Source organism: Curcuma longa, chromosome 12 (genome assembly GCF_044706935.1).
Source record: "Curcuma longa cultivar G26 ecotype Majalengka, Jawa Barat chromosome 12, ITB_CL_G26_1.1, whole genome shotgun sequence".
NCBI classification, from domain to species: domain Eukaryota; kingdom Viridiplantae; phylum Streptophyta; class Magnoliopsida; order Zingiberales; family Zingiberaceae; genus Curcuma; species Curcuma longa.
The window spans coordinates 7,287,962-7,314,005 of NC_133872.1; the positions used below are offsets into that span (position 1 = coordinate 7,287,962).

The following is a 26,044-nucleotide window of genomic DNA, read 5'->3' on the forward strand; positions in this document are numbered from 1 at the left end:
AGTTGTATCCATAGGTTAACAAAAACTTTCTAAGAGGTAGAACATTTGACACTTAGTATTATGAAATCCAAACACATAAATTACCAAAACAACTTTAAGTTTCCCATAAAAGAGAAACATATGAGAACTAACATAAGTTTACCCATGGTGTTCATGTTATCGCAAAAGAAGAAATCATCCAAAAGTCAGACCCAAATAAATAAAAGATAACCTTGATAACATCACAACTCTTATATTCTACAAGTTGATAAGAAAAAGTGGTAGAAATTAACCTGAAAAATAATTTTAAAAAAAACAATGGTTCAACTCAGTTGTATCCATAGGTTAACAAAAACTTTCTAATAAATCCAAACACATAAATTACCAAAACAACTTTAAGTTTCCCATAAAAGAGAAACATATGAGAACTAACATAAGTTTACCCATGGTGTTCATGTTATCGCAAAAGAAGAAATCATCCAAAAGTCAGACCCAAATAAATAAAAGATAACCTTGATAACATCACAACTCTTATATTCTACAAGTTGATAAGAAAAAGTGGTAGAAATTAACCTGAAAAATAATTTTAAAAAAAACAATGGTTCAACTCAGTTGTTAGGTTAACAAAAACTTTCTAAGAGGTAGAACATTTGACACTTAGTATTATGAAATCCAAACACATAAATTACCAAAACAACTTTAAGTTTCCCATAAAAGAGAAACATATGAGAACTAACATAAGTTTACCCATGGTGTTCATGTTATCGCAAAAGAAGAAATCATCCAAAAGTCAGATCCCCCCCCCCCCCCCCCCCCTTTGTGCTTCTTACAATAAGGGTATGGAAAGGAGATAGCCTACATAATGCAATAGAAATAAACAAAGCATATGATTAAATAGCTCTACATTTCTACTTGAATTACCATGGAAATATACATTGAGTAGCACATTTGTTACTGCCATATTTTTCTCAATGCTTGCAAAAAAAATAAACTTTTGAACAATAGCAATTCAAAAATATTGCTACTAACAAAACATAATTATGAATAACTATTGGGTTAGTAGTGATCCCATCCCAAGTTGGTAAGGTGGAAGAAACAATACAATTTATCACAATGCTCTGCTACTATCAAATCATAACTATAGTTTTTGAGGATCAAACTCGGGTTATTAACGATTGTTATGCCCTAAACTGGTAGGGTGGGAGAACCTTGAAGAAACACTAGACATATTATAATTTTTCTGGTTTTTATTGCTCAACATCTGCACTCAGATTCACCAACCTATCCTTCTAAAACTCAACTTGCAAATTATTATTAGAAAAGTCCCAAGCTATAAGGTCAGTTTGCGATGAATGTTCGTATTCATTATGTTGTAGACTTAACCAACATTTTCTTAGAGTTGTCACATTGGCCATTTATTAATAGTCAATTAAATAAAAAAAGCAGACTGGAAGGGTACAAACCTGAGGTAGATGAGTCAAAAGAGCATTTGATAATTCTGAATAGCTACACTTTTTTAACTCCAACATCTAACACATTTTCTCCATTAAAATACTCGTATGATCGAACAAAATTTAACACTTGTCTTCTAGGAATCTAAAGACAAACTTGCAACTTCATAAGAGGGCATTGAACAAGGTTCTATGACAATGTCAGTAGCTTGTCAAGGAGCAATATGAAGAGAAGAATAAGAACCACAAACGAGAACTAATTAACGATTAGAAAGATTATTACCTTGAATACATAATAGTTAACATTTTTTATTTTTACTGCTATTTTCAAAGAATTCTATGCATTTTTAAAAGAATAATTAGCAAATTTATTAACTAGTCCATGATAAAAACGATTGATAGTTTCTCTAGATAATACTATCCTCTCAACTTCTTAAGACTTGCCGTGGACAATCAAGGAAATATTAAAAACATAGTAATCGAATAAGAGTTTAAAAAAAGTGACAAAATTTGACAAAAAAAGAAACAATATGAAGGGAAGAATAAGAACCACAAACGAGAACTGATTAACAATTAGAAAGATTTATTACCTTGAATACATAATAGTTAACTTGCCGTGGACAATCAAGGAAATATTAAAAACATAGTAATTGAATAAGAGTTGGAAAAAAAAGGTGACAAAAAAGAAGATATGGAATATTACAATTATATAGGCTAGCTATTTTAAAATATATAGATTCAGAATTCATCATCATTATTATAGTTATTCTTCCTTGGCATGACTTATTAGCATTAGAGCATTTTCGTGTTTCACTTTTATTGAGTTGCATCAAGTGGGTGTTAGGTAATGCATGAATTACTGCTTTGTTCAACTTGAACCACTTGCTAGTCATGAATAATAAATTAGCTAAAGTTAGACAACATATATGAGCATTTGTGAACAACATAAAGAATGAATGGCTACTATTCATGAAAAGCCTTCTAATTGGGTGTTATCTACACTTAATGATCCTGAATGAACTTACCTTTTAGCAAATATATAGCTTTCTGTTTATATTTGTTAGGCAACTACTTCTCAATATGATTCATTAGCTTCTCTGCACAGCTAGGACATGAATTCTATAGGAATTATTAGATTTGCAGTCATTTTAGGATGATTGCTTGTATCAAAGATGCCACACTTCAAATCTACATTGAAGAGTGCAGGACAACTTGGCATGTGTTGCTATGTTATGTGTTGTTGCTACCTCTAAAGTTTCATGACTTGGTCTAGGGGTTGATGGTGACAACAATCTGTACATGCCATTGTGCTAACAATTGCCTGCTGCCCTCCTCAATAATCCATCTACTAGCACTGTTAAAAATAAAAATTAGCAACTACAAAGCTGAGTAAAATTATACACCTATAATAACAAATAAATAACAAATAACAATTATGAGGATCAAAAGAGCATTATTACACAGCTAAGAACTTTAAAGATTATTCTAGATTATATAACTTGCATGGAATGTCATCGTTCTACACCAATAATGGCACATGGTAGTCACCAAAAAAGTTAAATTATAGGACAGAGATAAGGTAGTACCAGCTCCAGGAAGATATAATTTCTAATTTCTGAGGAATCTTCTTTGCTTACATAAGCTTGGGTAACTTGAAAGACAAATATGCACAACTTCATAACATTATCAATAATTTCACTATGTCATGGCTTTATTCAACGATGAATCTGGAATTATTAAGTCAACCGGTAGAATAATTCCTTGACATTAAAAAATCAACTATTAGAAGAAAGAGAATGATCCAATAGGAGAAAATATCTTAGAACTAAACCATTAAATTTTAAATTAAAAAATGAAATTAAAACTTAAGAATCAATAATACTAAAGAAATAGCTTAAAATAAACACAACCCTAGAACATTCATCCTCCATCATATAGATGATTAGTTAAAATACAATCAAATAAAAGTAAACAAGGGACAGGACACACAGGAATTTTTCTTTAAATTTTAACATATAATTTACTCATTCATAGTGCTGATAGTTTTATTTATGCTTCAGATATAATGAAAAATCAAAAAGCTTCATAGATGAAAATAAATAATCCTTTCTAATGTATTGTTATCAAACTGTGAAGATAACGTTCCTAAGTAGGATATCAATCCTATCAACCTTATGCTCATAGCCTCATATTGATGTTTGAAAGGAAGAAGGCCAACTTCCATTTGAGGTTCTTGCCATTATCTGATTGTATAGTCTTCCTGTTAAACTAATCTTTACTCAACTAGCAGTACAACATTTTTAACTGGTTTTTTACATATCATGGGAAGTTGGTCAGACCTCTTGTGGCACATTTTGGAAGTTTGATAACAGCAAGAAAGCCATCTACAAGCTTTTGCAGATGAGTTAAATAAAAAAGGGCAGCCCGGTGCACGAAGCTCCCGTCATGCGGGGTCTGGGGAAAGGATCCATTGTACGCAGCCTTACCTTGCCTTTGGCAAGAGGCTGTTTCTAGGATTTGAACCCGTGACCTCTAGGTCACATGGCAGATGAGTTAAATATGGAATTTAAAAAAAAACAACCTAATATAGGAGATTTTCCAATCTTTTGTGGTGCCAATGAGTCATAACCCTTCTATATGAGATAGCCATCCATTATCATTGTTAAGCATAACTACGGATCCAAAATGATTTAAGTTCAAAAGAGTAGGACCACACTTGAGTAGCTCTTATTTTTCCATGCAGGACCAAACTAGCATGTACAATGAGACCCACTGGAGATCATCCAAAAGGAGCTATGACTGGTGTAGGATGACTAAGAAGAGTTTTTTTCAAAAAAGAAGAAGACTTTCTTAGACTAATAACATAACTACAAGATATACTTATGAAATTATGATTGTTCAAGAGGCCGGAGATGCATTTCTAAATTTATTTTGAGAGACCTGTAAATGAAAGAACATGAAGCAATCTGACAAACTCAATGAAGACTAAGACCCATAATTAGTATTAGAAAGATCAAAAGATTAGTATATAACCATGTGAACTTGAGAAAAGGGGATAAGATAAAGATTTAATTTAAAAACTTGTTATTCAGAGCTATCTACCAACTAATTTAGCTACCAAGGTTTTTCCCATTTATTACAGTTAAAGTTGGTGGAGCCCATGCAAAATAATAATAATCCCAAAATGAACTAACAAGACTATTGCAGTAATCCACAACAGATTAGAGTAAATCTCCATGCTGTTAGGAACTGTCTCTAACCTCAATAGAAAATATTGTCATTGTAGTAATGTCAGGTGTTGTCCAATTGAGTTAGGTCAAACAGGGTTCTCCCAATCTGGAACACAGTTTGGCTGAAATCAAGATAAATGCGTTAAAGTGATGTACCCACCCAAGTTGTTTGCGGGCTTGGTCGAGTTGTTCAGGGAGGATGGCAAATGAGACAGGGAATGGTTATGGTGGACTAAAGAGCTTGGTTTAAAAGGTTTAGTCTCGTGGGTTGTAATTGTAGAGAATCCTATGCGATAAAACAACAAATCGTAGCGAAAAATGGATCCTTTGAGCGATCCATACAAAAGAAAACTCATACAAGTTTAGATCTACACTATCCTATCTAATAGGGTATATCTTTGGTGTGTGCCGTTTACTTATCCCGCTCGTCCAAAATTCGTCGGATCTCTTGCACGTTCAAGTGTCCGTGCCTCTATGCGTATCCACACGAACACTCATTTTTAGAGAAAACTTGGGTTGTGCTAGCAACCCCTTTGGTGAGTTTCGGCCAAGAGAAAGAAGAAGGAAGAAGATGAACATTCAACATGACTTTTGGAAGAAAAACTCTTTTTATACCCAAGCCATGAATATCAAAGGTTTTTAGGCTTTTGGTATTTTCTCATCAATGCATAATTAATCATATTATTCATGCATGATAACTTCCAGTTCTTCAATGCATGATTAATCCACATTAATCATGCATGATGAATCAACCTTCATTCATCAACTTGATTTAATTTGAGTCTAACTCAAATTCAACCAACTTGAGTCTAACTCAAGTCTTAACCATCCAATAAGCATAATTGTTCTTTTAGTCAAACTAAAATGAACTCATCTCCAAAATAGAATGTTATTTGTGTATGACCCAATAGGTTTTCGTAACATTGGCAATGTCTCTAAAACTCATTTTAGAAACATAAGCAATGAGTGACATCTAGCAATGCATCATTTCTACCCAAGTGACAAGAATGTCGAGATCCGACATAACCTTCGTGACTGTGATAATATATGACAATGTCCTTCTATCCTCAATATCTAGATTGATCAATGAGGCATAAATTGTGTCATCCTCTTATCAATCTTTATGTTTCTTGATCCCCAAGTAGACTCACTCAAGCAAATGAGCTCAATATCTCATATTGACTCATTCGAGCATGGTCATGCATTTCGTAATCCTACTCAATCAAGAGGCCTTAAGATATCACTCCTGTCATATGGAAGGGATAAATCTCATCTACATCACTCACATCCCTCCGCATAATTTGTTACATACCCAATGATCGCCTTTATAGTCCACCCTATTACAGGTGACGTTTGACGATACCAAAGTACATAACTCTTTATGTAGGAAACCGTAGTGACTTCAGATCTAAGGACTATTCATACCAATAGTCACATGAGAAAGTTTATGACACTCATATAATGATTCATAAAACTTTCTCATGGCAGATCAATTCAGTATACATTCTCTAATATATACTCATGTATCAACTCGATATCCCATATTCATGACTTGTGAGATCAAGTCATCCAGTTGACTTACATGTTAGTCTCAACGCATTAATATCGTCCTTGAATATTAATATTTGACTAGCAATGATTAAGAGTAGTGTTCTCTATATCATCTCATTATCAACTCAAACAATCGACATGATATAGATTAAAACTAGCTACCCAAGGATATTATTATACTTAGTTATTTGGCACAAACATAAAGTAAGTATAATAACCAAAAACCTTACCTTTATTAATAATAGAATATGATACAAAAGTCCCTAGTCAATTATCACATAATTGACTTTAGGGCTACTACTAACAGTAATGTGGTTAAGTGGGATTGAAAATATGAAATGAACTAAATTGAGATCAAAGTATCAAGCAAGAGAAAACTATAATGTGTTGCACGCAAGTCTATGATCCCATAAATGATTAGAATCATTCCCCTTAATAGTGTTGCACGCAAGTCTATGATCCCACAAATGATTAGAATCACTCCCCTTAATAGTCCTAGAAGGGAGTGTTTCTCCAATGTCTTCATGTCAAGTGTTGTATAACCATAAATACTGATCTACCGGCTTTTTTTTGGTGTGGATGCACATATTATAGGAATACATTTTAGCAATTATATTGAAATCTTCACATTGACTATACATTGGTCATATCAGTGAGTGTGTGTTGGATGATACATTTGGGCTCATTTTGGCAGTTATACATGTTTTGAAGGGGACCTCAACTATACATTGGCTACATCAACGAGTGTTGGATGATACATTTGGGATCCTTTTGGTCATATATGTATCGAACAATACATGGGTATTTGTCTCTATCGTAGAATGTAAGAGTGGAAGGGTTAACATCTACAGGATGAGTCACAAACATGCTCATTGATTAGTGTACAATTGTTAGCAATTACATATGGATTGCACTTGCTAATTAGTAATTTTATCTTTAGTGCAATTAATAATTTATCATGTTTTAATTTGCTTTGTTATCATATATATTACCTTATCAAAGTTTTATAATGCCCTTTAGCGTGCTCAATATTTTCTACTAACCCTCCTCTTGTTACTCTAGGGCTATGAGAAGAGGGTGTTTAAGACATGGTGGGGTGAGATTAGGTCTTTACGAGGATGATGCTCAGATGCTTTGCACACTCTTTAGGCTTTTGGGCTTTTTGATTTAACATTTATTTTTTTATCTATATTTAGAGCTTTTGGACTTTGCACCTTCCACTATTTGTTTACGTTTCTTTTACCTTGTTACTACTAATCTAAGATTTTATGATTAATTATGAAATTTGGGTTTTTACGCTTGGTTTATGAAAGTGGAAATTTTAATAATATTCAATGCAAGGATTGAAATCTCGAGTCATTTCGCTCAACACCGGCGAAAATTTTCATTTTGCCAACAAACCGGCACCAGCGTTCCGATCGGGATACTGTCCGGAGTCGCCACCCAAGTCCGGCGACGGCTTCAAAGGCATCGAACGAACCATGCAGGCCACGCGTGCCTAGTCGCAATCCCAAAATGATTTTTTTAACTTAGGTTTTAATAATCAACTCCTAGCTATAGCTATAGTTGAAATAATTTAAATAGGTTTAATTAAAGCTTCAAAATATTATCCTATTATTTTTTAAAAAAATATTTTACTTTTTATTTTTTTAATATTTAGATTAAATTTTTATTTTTAATTAATATATTTTATATTTTAAAAATACCGAAGTTATACCGGCACAGTACGATATAGTACCGAAACTCTATCGTTCTGATCCCAGACTGAAACATTGGCACGGCTTGATATTTTAAACCTTAATTCAATGTGTAATTCTTGTAAGTGATTCTTTAGGCATAACCAATTATAGCACAACAAATGTCAAAGAGATTGTCATGCTTCAGTTGGGGATTCTATGTCATCCTCTTCATAGTGCAACCCCACTTGAGACATGACAAATACTAAATAGAAGTACGAATGAGTTCTAAATAGGCGGCTAATATTTTGGCAAAAACTTGTATTATTCTCAAATCAAATATAAATACTATCCACTAAAACATAATAATCAAGTTAGAGTTCCAAGTAGAAAAAAATGACAATTAAGATAATATTTAAAAAGCATGTCAATTTACCATGTTTTGTTAAAAAATCTACATCTCCCAAAAATCAAAAATCGTGACTTTCTGAAAAAAAATTTGAAAAAAAACACTTTTTGAGGATTTAGAAAGGCATCAAGAAATAAATCAGATAAATGGTTGCATTTTCTATCACATTCAGGCACCTTAAAAAAGAAATAATCATTGCAATCACTGAAAATTCAATAATATTGGTGTCTGAACATGACATTAATTAAATAGTAGACCTACAACGATGCATATTTGATAAAAGTTCTTTAGATGTTTTACTAGAATTATATACTTATATTGAATAGCAAACCCTATTAATTCTTCCTAATAAAGATAATCAGGAAGAAAGAACTTGCAAAGTGAATTCAGAAAACATGATTGCATCAGAGTATTAATGCATCTCATGGAACCATAAAATATCATCAATGATGTTAGCCAAAGCATAGGAACGATTAACTGAAAGTCAAAATTAACAAACCTGAAAAATTGCTAGTAGAAAGTACATTGTAACTGATTTGCAACCTCTTTAATAGAAATCACCAAATCATAAAGCTCCTCTGATGATCTATAAACCAGATTTGAATAAGAATGTAAAGGCTTTGTAATGCTAAAGACACCAGAAGTAATAATTGACAAAAGATTCACAATGTTTGCAGTATTAACTAGAAGCAATAACTGCTACTCTAGTTTTGAAGTATCCATAATTCCTTGATCACAAATTCCTAGACTAGTTTCTTTACTTTGAATAGCTTGTTCTATGGAATTAATATACTCATTAACTAGGCCAGCAAGTCTTTGAGCAATCGAACATCCCTCTCAAAAGTAACCATTGAAGAGAATTCATTGACAATGTCCTGATTAATTACAATTAAAACTGATTCATGACCACTATCTAGTGTGATTCATATCATTTAGATTATAAAGATTTTGCAATTGCTTCAGACTACTTTGCATATCGAAATCATTAATGAGATGATTGTATCATAATAATTTAGATGATTGTTAACATGGATAGGGCATTGAGGCCTCAGTTATATCTTTCCAATTATCTGCTCTCAATGTTTTCTTTGTGATGGTATTCTAACCAATGTGGAATCCTCCACTAATAACTCAAGATTAGCTTAAACCTTAATGGAAAATAGTTGCTTCATGTATAGTTTGCTACATGCTAATCTATTAAACTATGGGCTTTGATTCTTGAACTCTTCAGCTACACGTTTGATACCCATGTCAGATACCAAAACATTGATGTTGACATATTGAACTCGATATGTCTATTAATCATGTGTGAAGAAAAAAATAGATATAGTTATACTAGACACTTGGTTTCGCACCAATGTTGGACAATCTACCCAAGTCTAAGTAATATAGATGGTGATTAATCACAAGTTACACTTCCCTTACAAAAATGGATTATATTGTTGTATGTTTATATTCAAGATTAAAGATGTAGCCCCTCTTACCAAATTTAGCAAAGCATATAATAAGGGAAATAGAGTGAGAAATAGAAAAATAGAAATTAAGAAGAACAAAGCAATACAAATACATTGAGATCAAATCAAAAGCCAATCTCATGTTGGAAGCCTTAATTTATAGCACAGCCATTCATAAGATATTGAAGATGTGTAGTTGTCTACAAATAGATCAGGTCTATCCATTTTTACGTGTAATCAAGAAAATATTAAGTTGATAAACTTTCTTCCACTGCAAGTTAGTAAACAATACTATTTTTAGCACATCACCTATAACAATTCTGTCCGAAGAAACATTTTTAGGACCCGAGTCCCAATTTCCACCAATATACTAGAAACGTCTATATAATGATTCAAATGTTTGTCTAATAAGTCCATATTAGGCCTAAAGCAATTCATCAAATCATGCACTATGAACAGTCTTTGAGATCTCAACAAAGAGCAAAGTGAGATAGAATAATGTACAGCTTCAACTACTTAATTAAATTTAACAATTATTTCTGATTAGGATTTAAAATATGCATAGACAATGTGACTAAATTCCTCAAGATCTGTCCTAGCCCATTCCAAAAGCTCTAGGGAACAAGGACATGCTCCCCCATTGAAGAATAAAGAACCTTTTGTTTCTTGAAAAATACAATATTGAGAACACGACTTTGCAACTTCATAGAGATAGAAGTGACCCAATGATTCTTTTTGAGAAAATAATTCCTGTAGACGATGCTCAAGATGCAAATGATAAAGCTTTAACAGTAAAATGTTGGCCTGATAACCTTCACCAAACCTTAAAAGACCAAGTAGTGCCTTCTGTAACTCTGACTTACTCTGGGATCTTCAGCCAATGCAATAAATTGTTTAGCTAACCTAGTCGTCCTATCTAATACTGCATTAAAGTAAGATACCACTGAGGGCAAGACATGTTCTTCCATCTTCATATATTGTAAGGTCTTGGTCATTTTTTCCAAAAAAATAAGAGCAGCATTCACTTTTTACTTACAGAGAAAAATATCCAATGTACCAAAAGTATCCTAAACTTGAAAGTCAAATTTTGTAGAGGAATACAGATCGAGATCTTCATCCTATTTGTTGGTTTCTATTGTGTTCTCCAACAATTTGTCGAAATAAAGACATTTACACACTCCTCAAGATCATAGTTAACTTGTGATTCTGCATCAAACAACCTAGACGAAAACAAAATCTTCACCAAGCAGAAAAACATGTCTAATTTATTTTGGTAATTAGATCCAGAAAGCCAGTAATAATTTCATAATCACGAACTGATGTTGATAGTAAAACTTTGAATAAATCGAAGGTACATGTCAGATTCTGAAAATAAAGTCACTTCTAGGATGATTGTTAGATGAACACTCTAGCAATTAGGAAGAATGAACACTGAAAAACTTTATTTGGTAAAGTTAGTTGCTACTATGTGGACAATAACACTGTGTAGTTACTCTCATTGTCAACTCCCTGAACACTATTCTTATATAGGCCCTTCATTTCAAATTTTGTCCTATGGTGTCCAGTTTGGTTCAGTTCTACCAGTTTGGTATCATTCAAGATTACCCTAGCCCTAAGATCATATTTGTGGCTGTTCGTTGTTGTTTCAACAAACCAAGAATGTTGAGTCAAATAGCTGATTTGTGTCTTCTGCGGCTACTATGTGGTCAACACATCTCTATATTGTTAGTGTCACAACCCACCTAATGTGAGAACTTTCATTAACTTGTTAACCATATATCCTCTGTACCCACGTTGGACACTAACATTTCAACACTAACACTACAAATAGAAATTTGACATCCCAAGACCCTGAGTCCAACTCATAGTTGAGCCCAAAATCACAACTAATCATTAGCATTTGAGGTTCAATGAGGGCTTGACATGTTAGATACGAGAAATTTTGCCAATGGAGGAAAATGGAACTCGTCTTGCGAAGATGAAATGAACGAAACCGATTTGGATCAAATCAAAGATTTTTTGATTAGTGAACCAAACGAGTCGATTTTGAACCAAATTGAACCAACTTGATTTGGTTCGTGATGGAAGACGTTTTGACAAAATAAAAGAGATGAGAAGATTTGTCTTGCGAAGACGAATTGAATAAAACTGATTTGGATTAAATCGGAGGTCGTTTGGTTAGTGAATCAAGCGAACCAGGATTGAACCTGATTCGCTACAGTAACCAATTCAATGGTTATAGTAAACCCTAGGTTTAAGTCGGTTTAGCCCAAATCCTAACCCTCGATTTGAAAGTTACTGTGATTCCTCTTTAAAACGGGAATTGCGATCCGCCCTTCCGTGCAACCCATGACCGCCTTCCCTTCCACGCGACCTGCGAAGCCAATGACCGAGTTTGCTGGAATCGACGCGAACGCCGTCGCACGCCGGCGTCCGGTGCCGGAAACCTCTCGGTTTTCAAGCTTTAAAAGCTGAGCGATGAGGGAGCAAACGAAGCACGACACAGCGGAGGATTCCTCCCCTGATCGCGTCGATTGCCGAGGGCACGAACGCTGCCGGCCGAGCTTCTCCTCTGTGAGAACGTCGCTGCCCTGCTGCCGTCGACCCCGCCATCGCCATCTGCACGACCACCGCCGTGCCCTTCGCCATCTGCTGCGTGGAGAAGACCAGCGACGCCGCCGCTCTACACGACCGCCGACCGCGCCTCTGCTGCCGCCGTCCCCTGCCGACCAGCGCCACCTCTCTTCTCCCTCAAATCGTCGCCTTCCTCGCAGTGCCACTTCCCTCTGCTTGTGTTCAGCCGCTGCCTCCTTCGCTGATAAGCAAAAGGATAAGTTGATTAGGTTTTATTACTATGGTGGATTTTGATTTCTGTTTGGGTTCATGGTGGACCCTGCTATGTTGGATGCCGAGAATGGGGATCGAGATTCTTATTTTGGTCCTGTTCTGTGGCTGTTGAAAACTGATGGAGTTAGGGTTAAGATTGATATGTTGTGGAGTTATGCTATTAGGATTTTGATTTGGATGATCAGGGTTTCACTTTGTTGGATTTTGATAGATTCTGTTGGACATGTTCTGTTGGGTCTTCAGTAGAGTGTTGGAGATTGGGAAGGTTCTGTTGAGGTGGATTATAGTTCTGTCATGGGATTGTGGTTAGGTTAATTTGGTTAAATTGGGTTTATGTGATGAGTAGTGTTAACTGGACTTGGTGGGGTTAATCCGGCCAAGTTGAGTTAATTCGATCTTGGTTACGTTAATTTGGATTTGACTATAGTTGATTTGAGAATGAGTTTAATTGGATTAGTTGGAATTGGGGTAGATTAACTTTAGATTCGGTTGGGGTTTACTTTGTCGTAAAATTTAATATAATATGGTATTTAGAAGATGTTGTATTTTATAAATTGCAGGATCTTGATTTGTGGATCCTGTTATACGGAGAGGTTCTTATTTCGACGTGCGTCTTACCAGGTGGGAACTCCTGTGCTTGGTTAACACAAGTCTTATTTATAGTGCATGATTTAGTATAATCCTGTTATTAATTATCCTGTTGTTATCCTTATTACATTTGTTGCTTGATTCGTTGCTTGATACTTACTGTTGACCTTAATCTGATCTTGTTGCTATCAATACTGTCTCCTTATTTATTGTTGATCTGTGATTACTTGGTTGAATGATGTTGAGCATATCTTGGTAGATATAGTAGTTACTTGTTGAACTGAGCATCATAGCATCATAACATGTTGTTATTGGCTCTCACTAAACCATTGTTGATAGTGGTACAGTGAGAGCATTATAGCATTGTGTGGGAGCGACCAGGACTAGCTAGATAGCTCTCTTGGGATACTGCCCTTCTCCCTCGCGTATAGTCAGTCTGTTATTGGAGTGGGTGAATCCTGTCGTGCGCCCCAGTTCACTGTGTGAATGTCTGGGGATATTAAGTGCAGACAGTGATCAGGTAGCTAGATAGCTCTCCTGAGATATTTCCCTGCTTCCCACTCACATGTAATGGTCTGTTGTTAGAGTGTGTGTAGTTGTCCTGTCGTGCACCCCAGTTCACTACACTGGGTGGATGTCTGAGGGTGGCGAGCCGATAATGACCATGCATATTGCCATTGATGTGTGTTGCATATGTGCATGCATTTGTTGGTAATTGTTTGCTGCATTTATGATTATTGCACTTGTTTGATATATATTTGTTGCATATCTTACTTGTTTTACCTTGTTCATTAAGTATCCTTGAAGAGACTGTATACCTTTGATATCCATGTTGATATATATGTTGTGCACTTCTATTCTAGTATTCATTGAGTATTTTATATTCACCACCCAGACCCTGGGATTTTTCTGTCTCCTCGGGTAGCAGATAAGGATATTATATTGAAGTTTGGAGTTCTGCTGGACTGCCCCCATCTCACAGGAGGAGTTGATTTGATTTGTGGTTTTTGGATTTTATTTGGTTGTGTGGTTCTGGATTGTGTATCGATCTGTGCTTTGGACTTATGTTCGGGTACGTAGATTTTATTGTGGTTATAATTCCGCTTGTGCCGTTTCTTTTATCGAAGATTTGTGGAGTTTTGTGCATATTTGGGCAGTTTTCGTTATCGTAGACTTGTGAAGGTTCAGGGTTTCGTTTTATTGCTGTGGTGTTACATCATTGGTTGTTGTTGTAGTTTGCTATTTCTACATGTATGTGTGGATATATAGTTATGGCCGTGTGAGCCCATAAGTATGTAGTGTAGCCTGTTGGATATATAGTTTATGGCCGTGTGGGCCCTTTTTCTTGTAGCTTTAGCAGTTATATACATATGTTGGATTGTAGAGCGGCCGTGTGGGCCTTTATATTAAAAGTGTATTCAGGAAAGTTGAATTGTTACAGGGGAGATGCTACTGAAATTTTTCGGATAGCCGTCTCTCAGGACATGACATGACAGTTCCACAAGAAACACCACATAAGACAGTTTGACAAGATATATAAACTAAAACATGCTAAACCAACTAGGCTAGCAATACCCATAATCAGAAGAAAATTCTACAAGTCTTGAAGTACAACACCATCATTCAAAAATTGGAGAAAGCTCAAAACATATTCTAACTACTACTATGAATTTGCAAACGTTACAACTACAAAAGTTAATGTACATTAGATCAATTAAGGAAGGTCGCACATCTGCCCCATTATTCCTTTCCTTTAGCATATATGGTGATTAATTTATTTAAAAAACACAAAACACAATAAACATTAAAAGAAACCTTCATAAAATGAATGGTCGATTAAATATTCAAGCAGAAAAGTTTACCTTAATGACAAATGAAACCATGACAAAATAATAGATCGGGTAAATATTTACACATGGAGATTTACTTAACAAACTCTGAAAAACATGAATAAGCATTTTAACGAAAGTTTTCCTCATAAACCAGCTAAACCAACTAGCCTAGCGACACCCATAATCAGAAGAAAATTCTACTGGTCTTCAAGTGCAATACATAATCTAACTACTACTATGAATTTGAAACCCCTACTTGGAACTACAAAAGTCGATGTATATTTAGACCAATTCATAGCTCACACGGCTGCCCAATTATTCTCTTTTGGCATGAATAGATGGTGATTAAATATTTATTAAAAAAACACTATCAACAATAAATGAAACCTTCATAAAAGGAATGGTCAATTAAATATTCAAGCAGAAAAGTTTACCTTAATAACAAATGAAACCTTCACAAAATGATAGATCAGGTACATAATTAAGCATGGAGATTTAACTAACAAATCTTGAACAACACGAATACGCATTTTTACTAGAGTCTTCCTCCGATGCCTTCTTAATTTCAAGGAGTTCTAGAGGCGAGTGTCTAATTCCCTATAGAATATGACAGCTTAATAGAACTATGGTTGAACAATCCTAACAATAGAGTTAGTTACTACAGAATAAATGTTTTCAACCATAGCACAGTCTTCATGTTAAACACTGCATTGAAAATTTTTTATTAAATATTGTTGTCCAATAGAGAAATGATGTCTAGACTTATAGTCGACATGTAACACATTCAACATTTGGGCATTTCCTTCAATTCCATCATTGGAAAGAGTTATCCTCTTAAGCAATGGAATACATAGCTTTGGCCTTAAAATAGCATTTTCTTGTGGAATCAAGATCGGCTTAGGTACTCGTGATAGTGAAATCTTTGGAGAGTAACTTTACATTGTGTTTTTGAGAATAACAGGCTACGTTACATTGTGTTTTTGAGATTAACAGGCCCATTTAAATACAGTTCCTCTGTCTCTCTCTTATTTTCCACATTCACCAATGCTTATTCAAGTTTTGAGTGTTAATGCGTTCGCAATTGCATATTTAGCTTTGTACAAATGATATCAGTAGGATTTTAGCATCAACTACAATTATAAGCCAAAATCTAGTTCACATGCATTAACTACAAAATCTCTCAATGATAAAAGTAAATATCGAGGAAAAATATTTAAAAAATTAATAATGGACCAAATAAAAAGGGGATTAGTAAAAATTCCTAAATCAATATGGTTTAATTTGAACATAAGGTGGCTACCTAAAAGTATAAAAGAGGAATAATAAAAAAATATGCAAGAAACAAAGACATTAGTAAAGTCACTATATAATCTTGAAAGCATAAACTCTTAACACTTCAATGAAGAAAAAGAGGAAAAAGAACATAGCACCCCATATGAATGGAAAGAAAGCTTAACAAGAAACCAAGATAAATGAGCAATAGGGAGAAAATATTGCCCAGCACATAAACATCAATTAGCTCAAAAATAAAATGAAAACTCTACACTGGAGTATTATACAATCATTTTTCAAGCAATTTTATTGAGCTTGTATAAATCAAAAAAAAAAAAAAATCTTGCAATGTTAGGGGACATATACTAGGGGAGTGGAGTCAATCAACTTTCAAAGGGGTAAATAATTGTAGACTTGGCAATAAATTACCAATGTGATACGATAATGGTTTAGGAAATAAAGGCAAACTTAAAGGAGGTTTTATTACAAGGCATTCACAATAGAGGGGATGCTTACTCAAGAATTATTGAAGCCTTAGGGTGCTTGGGTGGTTTGTCCATAAGCTATACCAACCAATGGACTCTATCGGACCAACATATTGAGAACCATTTGATATGATGTTTCTAATAAATTTCTAAATATTTTCGCAAATAATATTTACTAGTATACATAGCCCACATTCAGATGTTGAGAGTTAAGATATTTTTTGCATAGCTTCAATATCTTGGCGGGTTATGTGATGATCTTTATAGATGGAAATTTTAATTACACGCTTATAACAGATAACTAAGTAAATTGTGTTGGAAATCGTATACTACTCTATCAGCTCATGCAACAAGAGATTTGGGAAATCCCCTCCACGGCAAGTAGTTCACTTGGGAAGTTCAAAAAGGTAAAAATCTATGCTATGCAAAATTTGATTGTTTTTCTATGAACCAAGTGTTAGTGAGAATGTCAAGGGTATTAAATTTCAATCATTTCCAATGATTTATTCAATCACTCCGCCCCCCCCCCCCCCCCCCCCCCCCCCCTTTCACTAGGAACTTCAAGAGCAAATCACTTAATATGGAGTAAGCCACTTGTGGTAAAGACAAAGTGGTTCCCTTTAGCTAAACTTGCAAAAGTTGATTCCCTCATCAAGATCACTCTTGACCTCAAAGATCAAAAGATGCTACTCTATGGAATAGTAGATGGCATGTTGGCTTCATGATAAAATGGCAATTGCCTATGCTTTCTTCTATTTGTGATGCACAAGAGGTGCGAGGCTAGATTTCTCTTACACAACGCTAGGGTTATCTTTCTCAAGGCAATCTCAAGTTGTGACCTAACTTTCTCCCAAGGTGCAACTAATGTGGCTAAAAGACATGGAACCAAGGTAGTGGTTGACACGCAAGGAGACTAAAGGAATCAAAGATAAGTGGCATGATATAATTTGGCCCTATTTGAAAATTAAAGTCAAAATTCTTCTCATGATTATTGCACAATAAACATATAAAAGACAGATGTTGAAAAGAAAAAAATGGACACAACTGCCCTTCAATATATTTTTCCTAGATATATTGTACTCCACCAGTAAACACCTGCTTTTTACTTGTCCTATTGCTGAGATGGGTTTATATGAGCTTCTAGACATCTTTTCTACGCTATATTCAACCCAAGTTTTAACAGATTGATATGCACATTATGGAACTCATACCAAGCTTAAGGAGGCTATTCTACATATACATAGTCTTGAGTACATTATAATGGGTGTTTCGACATAAAATTATATTCAATTGAGAGCAACTAGATTTGCGTTAGCATGTATGTGGACAGAACAATTTTGGCTTCAAAACCTTTGAGTATCTAAATCAGCAACAGAGGAGTTCCATTCACTACTAGCAAACTTAAAGGTTGATTGGGAAAAGACACTTAATGGTTGATAGGGAGATACTCTTTTCACATCCTTCAGGACATGGTATATCTAGCATTTCTCCACTTTAAAATATGATATACATCAGTTTTGTATCTCATATTACCATGTACTTTCTAAACCATAAATAAAGATTTGAGTTAGTGATTTTGCAATCACTCAAATTCCTTTATTTAGTAAAAAATATTAAGATTAACTGTCACTAAACCTCGTGTATGGTAAGTCTCAACATATAGTAAGTATAGACAATAAATTATTTCATATGATGATTCTAAAAGAGAATAGAAAATTATGAAGTATCCTTTAACTTCATCCCAAATTCGAAATTAATTAAATAGCATGGATAATGAATCTCATGTGAAGAAATTAAATCAATAACTTTGAAAATAATAAGCTTACATTAATCAAATTCCAGGAAACCATTTTGCTTGGCACATAGCTTATGCAAATTGTAATACATTGTTTAAATTATTGATATAAAGTTATCAACAAACTGCAAGAAAAAGATATATCTATGTTATTAGAATCAAGGAGTAAAATTTTAAGACATGACAAAGTTTCAATTTATAACTAAAATGATACAATTTTGATACTATATCATATTGTATTGATACGATTTTGAAATTTTTTCAAATATAAATATTAATTAAAAAATATTTTTATTAATATTTGACTACTATAGATATTCATTGTTATTAAAGGTAAAGAGATTTTTTTCTATATTTTCCTTATAGATGGATGAAGGAAAAAAATTAACAATGAAGGAGGAAAAAATTAATGTATAAAGGTGAAAAAAATTAAAAGAAAAATTAAAATAATAATAATAAATAAATAAATTTCAAAAAGATTTAAAAATAGAAATAAATAAATAAATAAAGGATGTCGCGACCTTGCAGCTTTCCATGACATCATGATGTCCCAATTGCCTCCACGACCTCATTGTGGACGCAGCAAGGATGCCAACACTTGGGTGTGGTCGAAGGCAGAATGAAAAATTCCACTTGTGCCGATGAGCATGACATGATATTTGAATCCATGATTACAAAGCATGGATCGTTGTTTCTCTAAATCTTTAGTATAGCAATTTAGAAGGGAAAAACAAAAACACACATGGTAAATAAGTTGATAGAATTTAGGCCAAAGTTAAATCACTATTTTTAGATTAGCAATTACTAAACCTCAACATATAATAAGCATGAAACTTTATACTTTTACATGGCAATTCTGAAAGAGATTTAATAAAAAAAATTATTAAGTATACTGCATAAGCCTCTGTAAGTCTTAAGTCCAACTCAAAACTCAAATGGTTCAAGAGAACTGATAATGGATCTCTTAGTGTGTAGAATTTAGCTTTAAAAAGTAACATAAATTAGAAAGTTTACTGATGTAGCAAACAAATTACCAAATAACTCAACTAATTATCAAATAATTTTTAAAAAATAAAATTAAAACATTATTTTCTAATCTATACCACTGTCTTCTACCAAGAATATTTTGTCTCTATTAATGAGAAATAAGATTTTCCTAACCTAGCTTTGTGATCTCACACAAATGTAAAATGAAGGTGCCTCAACAAATAAATCAAACAATTGTTGTTCCATTTCTTCAAGTAGCTCAGGAGAGCATGTTGTAGCTCGGATTCAAGCATTATCCATCTCTAGAAGTATTTTTCAATGAGCTAATTAGCTTTGTGTACATCCATAAGTGTTATACCTACTATGTTAAATGGAAATTCTACAAAACAACAATTAAACCTACTATGTTAAATGAAAAGTTTACAAAACGACAATAAACCTACCATGTTATATGGAGTCAAAAGTTGAGCTATGATATGAGCACACAAGTAGAAATGGAAGTTGTAAAAATAAGAATGTTAAGATGAATATGAGGACATATGAGAATGGATTAGATAAGCAATGAAAACATTAGGGAGAAAACTAAGATTGCATCTATTGAGGGAAAACTCCAAGAGATGCATTTAAGATGGTACAAAGTGTACTTAGACGATCAAAAAATACTTCAATTAGACGATATAGAGGATATGAAACTATAACAAATACGCACTAAATGAGGAACAACAAAGAAGACTTATAAAATAAATAAAATTTATTTAAATATAAATGATATAGAAAATAAGTCTTGGCGCAATGTTAAGGTTGCTACCGTGTAATTTTGTAATCATGAGTTCAAGTTGCAAAAATAACCTCTTGCAATACAATGTAAGGTTGCATACAATAGAATTAATATGGTCTGATCCTTCCCCGGGACCCCGCATTGATGAGAGTTGCATGCACCGAGCTACTTTTTTTTATAAATGATGATATAGTAGGGAATATAACCCAATGACATAGGATGATTCATATATCCGAACCAACCTAGTGGGATAAAAAACTTAATTGTTATTGTTGTTGTACATACATATCATGAGGAGCAGACAATGTTGCAAATTGGAGTGCAAGAATTGGGACTATGGGAATGTGACATATAAACAAATCATTAAACATAGAGGGTGACTTGAATGCCCTTTGATATAGCAATAAGTCATCAACAATGAAATTTTTTTCTCATAATTAGCACTAAAACTAACTTTTCTCACAATTTTAAAAGGGTTAAAGGAATGAGCATGTAACTATTTCAAAACAAAGTTATTGGGAAAGGATTCATGAAGGAAGTATATAACAATATAATCCCCTTGTTGTGCTCATTAAATTTACAATGTGCATCAACTTTAATTTTAAAGATCTCACTCATATAGTTCCCTCATGATGCTCCTTAAATTTACTATGTGCATCAATTTTAATTTTAAAGATCTCACTCAGATGAAATAGGAAGTGCTAGGCAAAGGAATCATATCAATAGCTTACCGAACTCTTGGCCCATACACAACTTTGAATGGACTTTAACAAATATAAAAGTTTATTAAATTCTTATAAGAGTATTCAGCAAGTGACAAAATAGAATCTCAACTACCTAATTTTTTACACACTAAAATACATCAAAAGTTTAGAGGGACCCATATGTTTAAGAAGAAGGGTCTTTCTTACTCTTTTTCTTAATTTCACTAAAGGTTGTAAATGCAAATTCAAGTTATTGAAACTCTCCTATCTTAAGATATATTGTTGCGGGAATTATAATAATGTTATAGTCCTTTTCCTTTCTAAGATATTTGTTAAGAGAATTATAATGGTACTAAAGCCCTTAGTGAAGCATCTTCAAAAGATCGAAAAGTTGTAAAGAGTAAAAAGTTAAAGCTCCTAAAGGCTTGGGTTTTATTATTGCATCATTAGCTAAATTTTTTGTTAGTTGTTGAAATGTACTCTACAAAGATGATAAACCCAAGAAAAAGAAGTTTGAGACAAATATATTTGTTTAGGTTGACAATCAATTTTTTAGTCCTAAGGCTCTTAAGATTGAGACAATGTATTTCACATAGATATCATATGTAACTGAGAAGAAAGTCTAGCTTACTCATGCCAACTTGTAAGGACTAAATTATGGTTTAGGTGTGACCTGGATCTTAAAGAGGGTCTATTTGGAATCATTCATATAGCTCCCAATGTTAATGACAATTTTATAAGACATTTCCATAATTCACATAAGTATGAAAGATACCAATTTATTTCCGTATATTATTAGTTGTGATTGTGGCCATGCAATGATAATTAATGTTTCTCTGTTGTTAGTTTTCAGATTGCAGGATTACAGTGTCATTATTTAGTGTCTAAAGAAAGTCAATGTTTGAATTGATAATTTAATCAAATATTTAATCATCATTATTCAAAGGGTAATGTGTTCACATTTTATTGTAGGTAATAGCTTTTTGAGAAGGTTGCAAGTCGTTCCGCATGGAGTAAGATACAAGGCCCCTGCAAAGATTGATCCTTAGCTTCTTGATGTGAAGCATTTATTTCAAGGGGCAATAGAACATCCAAAGTATAAAATAATCCCTCCTCTTTATTTTAGTTTATGTATTCTTGAGTATTTGTATCTTTATTGGATCTTTGTTGATGTCTATGTATTTCTGAAATTTAGATTCCTAATCAGATTGTGAATGTTCTTAAAGGAACGGAAAAAAGAGAAATCGTGAAGGGTTAAATAATCGTGTACCATTAACTATTAAAATTTTGTAGGAGGGCAAAGGTTAAATAATTGTGTATCATTAACTACTGAAACTTCCTTGGATACTACTGAGAATGGTTATATGCTTACACTTACTAAATTAAGATGATCAAATTATCATAATAATTTTGCTAACCCAACTTCAGTTATGTTAGAATTTTATGCAAAGACTTTGTCACCAACAAAGCATGGAAATGGCAGTTAGGCCTACTATTTACATCAGGCATAGAAGAAGCATTAAAATATATAAAATTACAATTCCAAATAAATTTACTACCCCTAGAATTATTTTTCTTTTTTCCTAGTGTTCTAATAGAATTATTACTACTCCTAAATTTATAACATGAAAATATACTTTCAAGCCTTGATTTCATTTATTTGAATCATGGATAAATGATGAACAAATTACTTTCACATTAGAATGTATCCGTTGAGAACATGAAGACCATTCAAATCTCCTATTCTCAAGCATCCTAACCAACCTCTAGCCATCAATATTAGCTAAGATGTTGATTCCATTGTCAATTGTTGCCACTCAAGCAATGAGCCATCACGGTTGAATCTTAGGCGTTGAATTGCACGTGGGGCAAGAGAAGGAAAAGTCATTTTGAGCTGTAGTTTTGGATATGACAAATTATCTTCTCTAGTTGCCCAGAAAGAATTCCTAGCTATGTCAAATTGGGCAACTCCTATTGAGTGTTTTCTAAAGCTAGAGCATGTCCTCCTAATAGCTCCATTAGTTTTACTCCATTCTATGATACGAGGATCACCCTCTTTACAAGTTCCACAAGAGAAAATCTTGCAACATAAACTTAATAATATTAGCAGCGAATAGAGACAAGCATTGATGTAACATGTATATGGATGCCATGATGCACAAACTGTTTCTTAATACCTAAATATTGTTATACATCTAATCACATGGCCAAGAATCCTGTACCTTCATTATTATCTTAAAAATTAATGTATGATGCAGGCTACAAACTAGCTAGTGAAAAAATTAGCTTTGTATGATTACATTGGTAATAATCAGACAAAAGGATGATTATTCAGAGCAGGGTCAATGGATAATGGGGATGAAATAGCTGTTGGATGGTTAGGACACCCTGTCTTTAGAGATATAGAAGGGCACACGCTTTTTGTACATCGTATGCCTAGTTTTTTTGAAAAGGTGGAGTAAATGGAAAATGGAACTCACATAGTCCCATCTGAATTGTAACACATTGTTGTGCACCATTTTCCAAGAGCATCATAGTCAACTCTGGATCCCAAACAATCATATAGCCATGCTTTGATTTTTTTCATCAATAGCAGCTGAGAAGATAAACTACATAAGACGAAAGTGGATCGGTGTGATAGTTAGACTTAAACTTCCCTAAATAAGAAAGCTTCACCAAGAAAATAAATAAAATGGCAGTGAGAAATAAAGCTGAATAGGCTCTCAACTCTTTGTAAAAGCATTATCATTTTAGATTTCAAGAAAGCAGATCCTTATTCTCAAATCATCTAGTTAAAATGTTCATATGAATTCGCAAAAGAGACATTCTCAGATCATTCAGGAAGAGCAAATCTATACTAGAATCCAACCTTGAAAGAATGGAATCATAAACCACAACTTGTAGGATGAGATGACCAATACCTAGTTGGATTTCCAAGAACCCAAATAGATAAAGGAAACAAGAAAAATCTTCAAAGATCAAAACATTAGGTAATAACATCGTCTAAAACATCCTATCCTTTAGACTTCAAGAAAAGAGAAGAACATTCTCTGATCATCCAAAAATGAAAATTGGATTGACGAAAAAGAAAGAATGGGATCAGATAATGAATCACACCGTGAAAGATTTCAAGAAAAAGAGGAGAGCATTCGTCAATCATCTATAAGCAAGTGGAAACAAGAATCCAAACCTGGAATGAAAGAGAAAAACCACCATTTTCATATTAGGCCCCAAAAAACGAAAGTCAAGAGGAAGAAAATATCGACGAAGAAGAAATATCGATGACTAGGGTTTCAATTTCGTTTTGATTAGAGATGCAAAAGAAACGATATAGGTTAGTAAATGTTGGGGTTTCAGGGACGAGGTAATTACATTCTCAGATCATCCAAAATGAAATAAGATTGATGAAAAAGAAAGAATAGGATCATATAACAAATCATACCTTGTCGAATTTCATGGAAAAGAGAAGGGCATTCGCCAATCATCCACATATAAGCTAGTGGAAACAAGAATCCAAACTTGGAATAAAAGCTCAAGCTGCCATTTTCAACTCCAAAAATCGAAAGCGAAGAAGAAGAAGATATCGCCGAAGAGAAAAGATCGGGGCGTCGAAGGTTTCAGTTTCATCATTAAAGAGGCCAAGGAAGCAAAATAGGTTATTGACTTAAAGTATGCGGAACAAAGTAATCATAGACGGTTGTGATTTCCGTTAAATAGGTTATCAACGAACGAGATCTGTTAGATCATTACGGACGGTTGTGATATGTGTTATACATAGATAAAAAAATTAGCGACTTAATTTACTCAAATAAGTCATGAACTTAAAAAATTAAAATTGTTGTATAAAAAAATAATGTAATATTTTTTTAAAATTTTGTCTCGTTTAAATGAAACCTCTTTTTTAATTAATTACATAAATTTCTCTTTTTTCTGCATTGGAATTTTAATAAAAAATTCAATTGAGTATCAAAAATAAAAATTACTAATGGTATTTACAATTCATAATGTCATTTTAAAGAATAAAACTAATCAACTAGTCAATTAAAAAAAATACTATTGTTAAATGAGATATCAAATTGATGTGTACTTTTTTTCATGAAATTGTGTTTTGATACTAAGTTTTTATGATTTAAAAATGTATTGTAATTAGACATCAAAAAATACAAACAATAATAAATTGTTATTATCCACAATTGAATAAATCAAGACTGAAATTCAAAAAGAGAAATATACGTATTCAATATTTTTTGATGTCTCTTCTATCCTAAGGCATACACCAAGTTCAAATTGATCAAGTCGTGACAAACTCGAGGCATGAGGCCTAAATTGAGGGGATGTTCAAAGTGCTTGATGGTGGTTGAAGTCATATTGAGAAAGAGCTTTATGGACTTTAGGACAAGAAACGAGATCGAGAAAGAACTTAGATCATGAAAAAAGTCAAAATGTAAAATACCAAAAATTTTAGGGTTAATCATAAATAACCCTAATAGGATAACAAGGTTTAAGGGGATTAATTATTAGGTTTAATAATTGTGGTTAAAGGTTAAGTATTTATTGGATTGGATTTCATTTGGGTTTAATAATTAAAGCCATTTGCCAACCCAATTTATACCAGCCCATTAGCCCTATCAAACCCATTTAAACCTAGCCCAATTATAACCCAATTAAGTTAATTTCATGAATCAATTTAGTTTAGGGTTATTGGCTAATGGTTATTGGATTTTTAAACCTAAACCCGTTAACAACCTTCTTCTCCCACCCGCGGCGTTCCCAAATCGCGATTTCTCACCGAAGCTGCGCGATTCTTCTTCCACGCCGATCGCAAGCCTTCTTCCCTTCTCTCCCGATCGACCTCCCTTCTTCTTCTTCCATCCCATCGTCGACGAAGCCCTTCTCCAGCCGCTTCTCCAGCCACGATTTCCATCTTCACCGAAGCCTTCGTCTCCTTCCTCACCGTGCCGAAGCCGCAAGTTCTTTTCCCCAAATCGCCCAAAAGCTTTCTTCAT

At 33.7% G+C, this 26,044-nt stretch overlaps 1 pseudogene; it reads right to left on the reverse strand.

Moving 5' to 3' along the window:
* Positions 1 to 2,208: 2,208 nt before the first annotated feature.
* LOC141842823 (uncharacterized) lies at positions 2,209 to 26,044 on the reverse strand (annotated as a pseudogene).